The 7,181-nt window shown below is 39.5% G+C and overlaps 1 pseudogene; it reads left to right on the top strand.

Moving 5' to 3' along the window:
• The first annotated feature begins 3,546 nt into the window (after positions 1 to 3,546).
• LOC125092255 (NADH dehydrogenase [ubiquinone] 1 alpha subcomplex subunit 1-like) lies at positions 3,547 to 3,778 on the top strand (annotated as a pseudogene).
• Positions 3,779 to 7,181: the final 3,403 nt, after the last annotated feature.

Raw genomic sequence — 7,181 nt, 5'->3', positions numbered from 1 at the left:
TTCTCATAGGCATAGTTTTCAGTTCAGGAAACCAGAGTGTTCTATCCTGGTCATTATTTAGAACAATGAGGAAAATGAGTACAGCAGAAAATGTTGAGTGCTGTGAGCATTTGACACAGGCCAGACGTTTGAAGTGATTACTTATTAACTTTTTTCTTCCCTGAATTTGTTTAGGTTTGTTTTTTGAGTTTTGTTTTGTTTTGTTTTGTTTTGCTTTGCTTTGCTTTGCTTTGTGCCTGACCAAGATGTGAGGATCATTTTCCTTCATCTACATGAAACAGTAGCATCAAGGTTCCATTTCTATCATAGTGCAGGAGAGGGTTGTGGCAGGATCCTTAGAGATGTTAATTTGGCTTATGTCTCAGAGCTTCACACTTCAGGAAAGATCTTCCTCCTTTTCTTGAGTAAAGTAAATTATAGTTAATATCTATATCTCCTGTGTTTTTGCCTGGCTGTGGGCTGTTTTAAGCAACTTCTGTCAGAGTATGAAAGACTGGCTAGAAGTCCTATTTCTCCTTTTTGCTGAAACAAAAGAGAGATTCGGGCGCCACGTTTTCTGTTTGGCCTAGCAAGTGTACCAGAAACACGTATTTTGCATAGCTGTTCTTGGATATCTTAATTTCAAGAGCAGTATCCCCTATTAGGATCAGTTGTGGTACAAAATGTTGTCAGGGTGGTAAATTGTTGTTGCTCTTTCTTTATATTACCAATAGGTATTTATAGCTTTGATTGACGTCTCATCTTGACCTTTGGCAAATGTAAGTTGTAGCTGTCTATTCATAACGTGGTGGACTGGCAGGATGGAGCCTCTAATAGGCACATGCTTTGAGGCTTCATGGCTTGTGGGGCAGAGGGAAAGGCTACATGTGCCAGAGCTTGTGAGGCCAGTCCTGTGAGATTGGTTCCTTCGAAGATCCAAGTGAACATGACTCTAGTTTCACTGCCTCCAGTCTGGCCCCATAGTCCACCCTCAATCCAGGGTTGAAATTGGAATCAGATCATGTCACTCCACTGCTTCGCCGCTTCCCTTGGGTTCTCATTCGTTCAGAGTAAAGACAAAGTCTTCACAATGGCCTGAAAAGCCCTCCTTGATCAGACTGATACCTTCCTTTTACCTATCCAAACTCTTCCCTACTTTTTTTGTTTTTTCTTCCTTTTTTTTTGTTTTTAATTAACCTCTTCTCTTCTTCTTTTGTTTTTAATTAACCCTCCACTTCCCTCACTGCACTTGGATTACACTTGCCTTCTTGCTGGTCCTAGAATACATCAAGCACACGTCCTCTGCCAGTCCTTTCCATCTGCTTTTCCCTTTGCCTGGAATTCTCTTCCCTCAGATTTCCTTATGGTGCCCTCCCTTGTCCTCTCTAAGTGTCTACTCAGAAGTCACCTTCTCAGTGAAGCTTACCCAGACCACCACATTATATGATTCAGTCTAAGAGTCTGTATTTTTCTTTTTTTTTTTTTTAAGTAGTCTCTACACCCTACATGGGGCTTGAACTCATAACCCTGAGATCAAGAGTCGTATGCTCTACTGACTGAGCCAGCCAGGCCCTTCCAACCATCACTGCCTTGTGTGTGTGTGTGTGCACACGCAAGCGTGCGCACACACACTCACACACTCACACACACAGATTCTCTTTTCTTTGCTTTATTTTTCCCATAGACCTTTATCACTATTTAAGATTCTAGATCATTTTCCTTAATTACTATATTGTCTGTCTTCCCTTCTAGAATATATGCTCCAAGAAGGCACTGATTTTTGCCTTGTCTGCCCTGCTCGTTGCTGTAATCCAAGGCCCTGGAATAGCACTTAGAATACTGTCAGGTTAAACATCCATACTGGTTTGCCAGGACAAGTCCAGTTATGCCTCTTATCCTGGCATGTGTATTCACTGCACCCCCTTCACTGCGCAGTGTTGGATGATTAGATTCCTGGTCACTGCACATGGGAGAGATGCTCCATAAATATATTTTAATTGAGAAGCTGGTCTCTTGGGGACAGAGTTTCTCTAGTTGGCATTTCAGGCAAAGAGTCAGTACAGGGTAAAAAGCAGAACACCCGCCAATATGAGGCACCTGAGGCTCAGAAAGGGTGGGAGAGAAGAACAGTTAGCATCTGGAAGGTTAGTCTTTGGACAACGGTCCATCAGTCTCTGGTATTCACGAGCAGAGTTCCAGTCTCCAACAAAGCACAGTGGAGTGGCAGTTCCTACAATAAGACTTGGGGACCAGAAGGTTGACTGGAGCTGAAATACAGAGTAGCATTGTGAGGGCAAAGGCATTTCCTCTGACTAGGAATCAAATGGACATGACACAGATTAATGGGAGAAAATCAAATTTCATTTCATGCATGTGGGCAATCCACACAGACATGGAAATCCCAAAGACAGTCAGCCAAAATGAGGCATATATGTCATCGTCAACTAAGGAAAAGCAGGTAGGGGTCCACAACTTAAAAGAGAAGAAATGCAATTCACAAGAAGGTGAAAAGGAGCACATGTTTCATAAGCAAATATTTGCTGGGCCACTCTGAAACAATGGGACACAGAGGACTTTGATCAAACAGGCCTTGTAAGGTTCCTTCCTGTCCATCATACCTAGTTTGTATCATAGTGTAGTTATTTGTGGTGATAGCTCTCTTCCTGGAACAGGTCCTCTGAATTCTTTTGAGGCAGTTGGCAGGGTGGCAAAGACCTTTTCCTGAATCTGCAGGGTTTCAATTGCTTTTTTTTTTTTTAGATTTTTTTTCTTTAATTCATTTGAGAGAGATACAGAGACAGCGACAGCACAAGCAGGGGAAGGGGCAGAGGGTGAGGAAGAAGCAGACTCCCCGCTGAGCAGGGATTCCCAACATGGGGCTCAATCCCAGGACCTAGAGTTCATGACCCGAGCCGAAGGCAGAGGCTTAACCATCTGAGCCACCCAGGTGCCCCTTTTAATTGCTTTTTGACTCAAAATAATTTTCATGCCAAAGTGACACATCTTGTGGTAGCCTGCCCTTGACCCCTATACAGGGAATGTGGGCAGCCTCCAGAAGCTGAGAACAACTCCCAGACAACAGCCAGCAAGGCAACAAGACCTCAGTACTGAAACAGCATGGAGCTGAAATCTGCTAAAAATCTAAATATGCCTAGAAGGGGAATATCTCTCAGAGCCTCCAGATAAGGTTAGCCAATAACTTGATTTCAACCTTGTCAGCCCAGAGTAGAGAAATCTGCTGATCCAACCCATACTTTTGACCTACAGAACTATGAGATAATAAATTTATGTTGTTTTAAGCTGCTAAATTTATGGCAATCTCCTAGGTCAGCAATAGAAAACTAATACCGGGAATAACAAAAGGCAAAGTGAAATACACATTTAAAAAGATATTCAAGTATACATTTTGAAAAAAAGAAAAAGTCACAGATAACAAGGTCAACAGAAGAGGAGCCACTGTCTTCATTAAGAAAAGAATGATTTTGAATATATGAAAAGGATTCAGATAGGCTCAGTCACCTTTAGGGGGCCAGGAAGGAAGGGTTTGGCCCTAGCAACTGCAGTGTGATGTGGTTTGAGATTCTGCCCAGAACTGGCATCATGGCCGTGTGCCTGGTCATCCCCAGCATAGATAGCCACTGTGCACATCCACAAGTACGGTAACGGGGCAAGAAGAAAAGGGTTGCCTATTATCCCTATCAGTGGAGTTTGATGGAAAGAGATAGACCCATCTCTGAAGTTAATCATTACTATGTGTCAAACGGTTTGGAGAATATTGATTAAGAAAGCCTTTTCCTGATTGATGAAAGATAACTCAGTTATGCTCCTCTGCCTCTTCTAGAAGGTTATGCAGTATATTAATGTAGTGCATAATAAAAACAAAAAAAGTTTTTTAAAAAAGAGTTCAGAGTACTTGTTCAAGAGTAAAGCATTAAGGATTTTTTTTGTTCGCTGAGTTTGTAACTGAACTTGTAATGGCTAGGCAGCCACCCTCCTCAGCCCCAGTTTATAAAGCTAGATTTCTGTTTTGGGTGCTGAAGGGGCCTTAGACCTATTGAATCAGAAACCCTGGGGATAGGGTCCAGGTGATTCTGAAGCAGGCTAAAGGGATTTCAAAAGTGATTTCAAAGGGATGCCAATGTGGTTCCCCTTTCTAAAGAAGGTGCTTTCAAGATAATGGCAGGAGAGGAAACACAAATTTGCTCTCTGGTGGGGTGCCCTTCTATTAGTCTACCACATTACAGAATAAACTGAGACACATTATCTGAAGCAGGTAAAGATATAGTGTAAAAGTATTATAGAGATTCTCAATGACCTTCTATGTTAGTGATTTTCCAAGGAGATGTGCACACAGAATTATTAACTCTAGAAGTTTATAAATAAGACAGAGTTTCCTAACACCAGATTGGAACATTCCCTCTAGAAGAGGAGTTTTCACTGCCTGGAATTTCTGGGGATATTTTCAAACTATGACAATCTAGTGTTATCTATACTTAGTGCTCTGGGGCAGGAATATTTAAATTTTGAAAAGTATTCCCCAAGAAATTCTGATGGATTTCATCCTTTCTTCCTGGTCAAAACCCCTAAGGCAAGAGTGTTAACGTTAGCATTCCACCCAAATTTCCAACCTGAGTTGAATATATTCCTAAATCCTTCAACTGAAGCCCTTCAGTAGTGACCCAGGGTGTGGAGGGCAGTGTTACTAACATGGCTGCTAAATGGATAAAGCTGGATAAAAATAAGGGTCTAAATTGCAACATCGAGTCCTATCTCTCTACACAAGGAGCTCTTCCTTGGGTTGAACTTGGATGCCAGGCCGCTAAGCTGCCCAGCCCATCAGAGAATGAACAAATTTATTGTGAGTGAATGTGGGAGGCAAAGGGAGTGGAGAACATCGAAGAGGGCATCGAAGAGCTCATCCATCTGCCTAGCTTCTAAAAGCAAGGAGTGGACTGTTCTTTAAAGAAATTGAGACTTTGTCCTCTTTATCTTTGCTTGCTATACTTTTCACTGAGACTATATACTTTGTTTTTATTTCCCTTCGTTTTGTTTTTTGGTTGATCTGGAAGCTCTAAAATGGGAAGTAATGGCTTTTCTTGATGTCTTGACATACAAATTTTGATATTGCCAATTAGCAACTCCTGAAACCTGTTCCTTGAAAACTGCTTAGACCCCAGCTCTGCCATTTCCAAAAACTCCATAACCTTGGGCAAGTAAGTCAGTTAGCATCTCAGTGCCTCATCTGTAAAATGTAAATATAATAGTTCTTACCTCACTGGGTAATATTCAGGACTAAATGAGTTCATAAATGTCACACACTTAACAACTGTGCCCTCCATAGGATAAGGACACAACAAATGGAAATTATTATTGATATTGTGGTGACTGTTTTCCTTGTCCTGGATCTTTGACCTCTCATACTTTCCATTCCTCACCTGATATGTACCACATGCATGGTGAGTATAACTAGGGGAGAATACAGAAGCTATTGACTGGAGGTGAAATGAACATTGAGATTCCATGAAATGCCACACCCCATCTGTGCACACAGTATTTCCAGTCTTTTCTCACTGACCATGGGTTCATTAATGAAGTGGCAGGAAAGTGAAAGAATACCAAAGAGTTACTTTAATGACCTGGATATATAGCCTTTTAGCATTTAGATATGCAAAGAGTAGAAACCAGTAAAAATAAATTCTAGATCGCACCGACATAATATATCGACTGTATCAGTCAGGATAGGCCTAGTAACAAAGAAGCTCAGCCTTGTGACAATGTATAAAAGCAAGGGCTTATTTCTTGCTCATATAACCCATCTGTCATGGGAAGGCTGGGTCTCTACTCCACAGCTCTCTTCTCTGGCTGACTTAGGCTGAGAGAGAGCAGTCAGCACCTGGAGAATCTCTATACTATCACCATGGCGCATAAAATGGGGATGCGGCTATTAAAGTTGTAGCCCAAAAACGAGTCACTTCCACTCACATTCTTTTGGCTAAAACAAGTTGGATCTTTATGCTAACTTCAACAGGGTATATGAAATCTTTGAAGTCCTGTTTTAAAAACTATAAACATTATGAACTGTTGCTTCAAAAGTCATAATTGAAAATATTTAGCATTTCACATTGTAAAAATACAAATCAACCAGAAATAAATAATCTCAACCCTTTAACTCAAGTTATACAAATTCAATTTTTTCAGTCTTTAAAATTTCATAATCAGTGTACTTTTGTAAAACCATGATCACAGGCATAATCACCACTCTATATAATTTTCAAACATTTCAGTTGTCTAAGACAAAACTGTGTAAAAAGATCAGTCTCATTCCTACTTTAAGATAATGCTGAGATAAGTGCAATATACCCCTGAGTGGTTTGTATTATCTTAAATTCATAGATATTTAATTCCTAAAGTACATTTTTCTGTAATGTCTTTTGTTCCTGGTATTCACTGTGCATATTAGTATTCAGATTGCTGGCTTTAATCCAGAGTAATGTACTTTGACTAAGTACTTTAAATGTACTTTGACTAAGAAGTATATTCTATATTTAACCTATATATAACCTATATCTATATACCTATATATAACCTGTCAAGTTTACTAGATTGTAAGCATGGACTATATATGTATTTTTTAAATTAACATTAGTAATACCAACTGTACAATTCAGTGTTTGCATTCAAAGCCAACTCTGAATTAGCAATAGTCATGGAATCATTATCACCATCACCATCATCAAAACAAAATCTTAACTTGCTGGGATGAGCACTGAGTGTTAATAAATGCAACTGATGAATCACTAATCACTAAATTCTACCTCTGAAACAGTAATACACTATATGTTAATTAGATGGAATTGAAATAAAGATTTAAAAAATTAAAAATTTTAAAAAGGCAAAAAAATAAAAACAAAATATAAAAAAATCAGTATCTTAATTTACTAAGTTTTATGTGCTTATTTAATCCTTTCAATGCTCAGAAAGAGAAACTATTATTTCCCCTCCGTTTTACACATTTGGAGAATGAGGAGAGATTAAGAGACTTAACCAGGATCACATAATAGATGGCCGAGAAAGCACTTATAACAACTGCTTCTAAGTACTACTTATGCTCAGTCTGACCAAACCCCAGAAAGTGAAATAACACAGTTTTCATTATTTGTTTTAAGGTTTTATTTATTTATTTATTTGTCTGAGAGAGAGAG

This window comes from Lutra lutra, chromosome X, assembly GCF_902655055.1.
Source record: "Lutra lutra chromosome X, mLutLut1.2, whole genome shotgun sequence".
NCBI lineage: Eukaryota > Metazoa > Chordata > Mammalia > Carnivora > Mustelidae > Lutra > Lutra lutra.
This window is presented reverse-complemented; position numbering and strand designations above follow the sequence as displayed.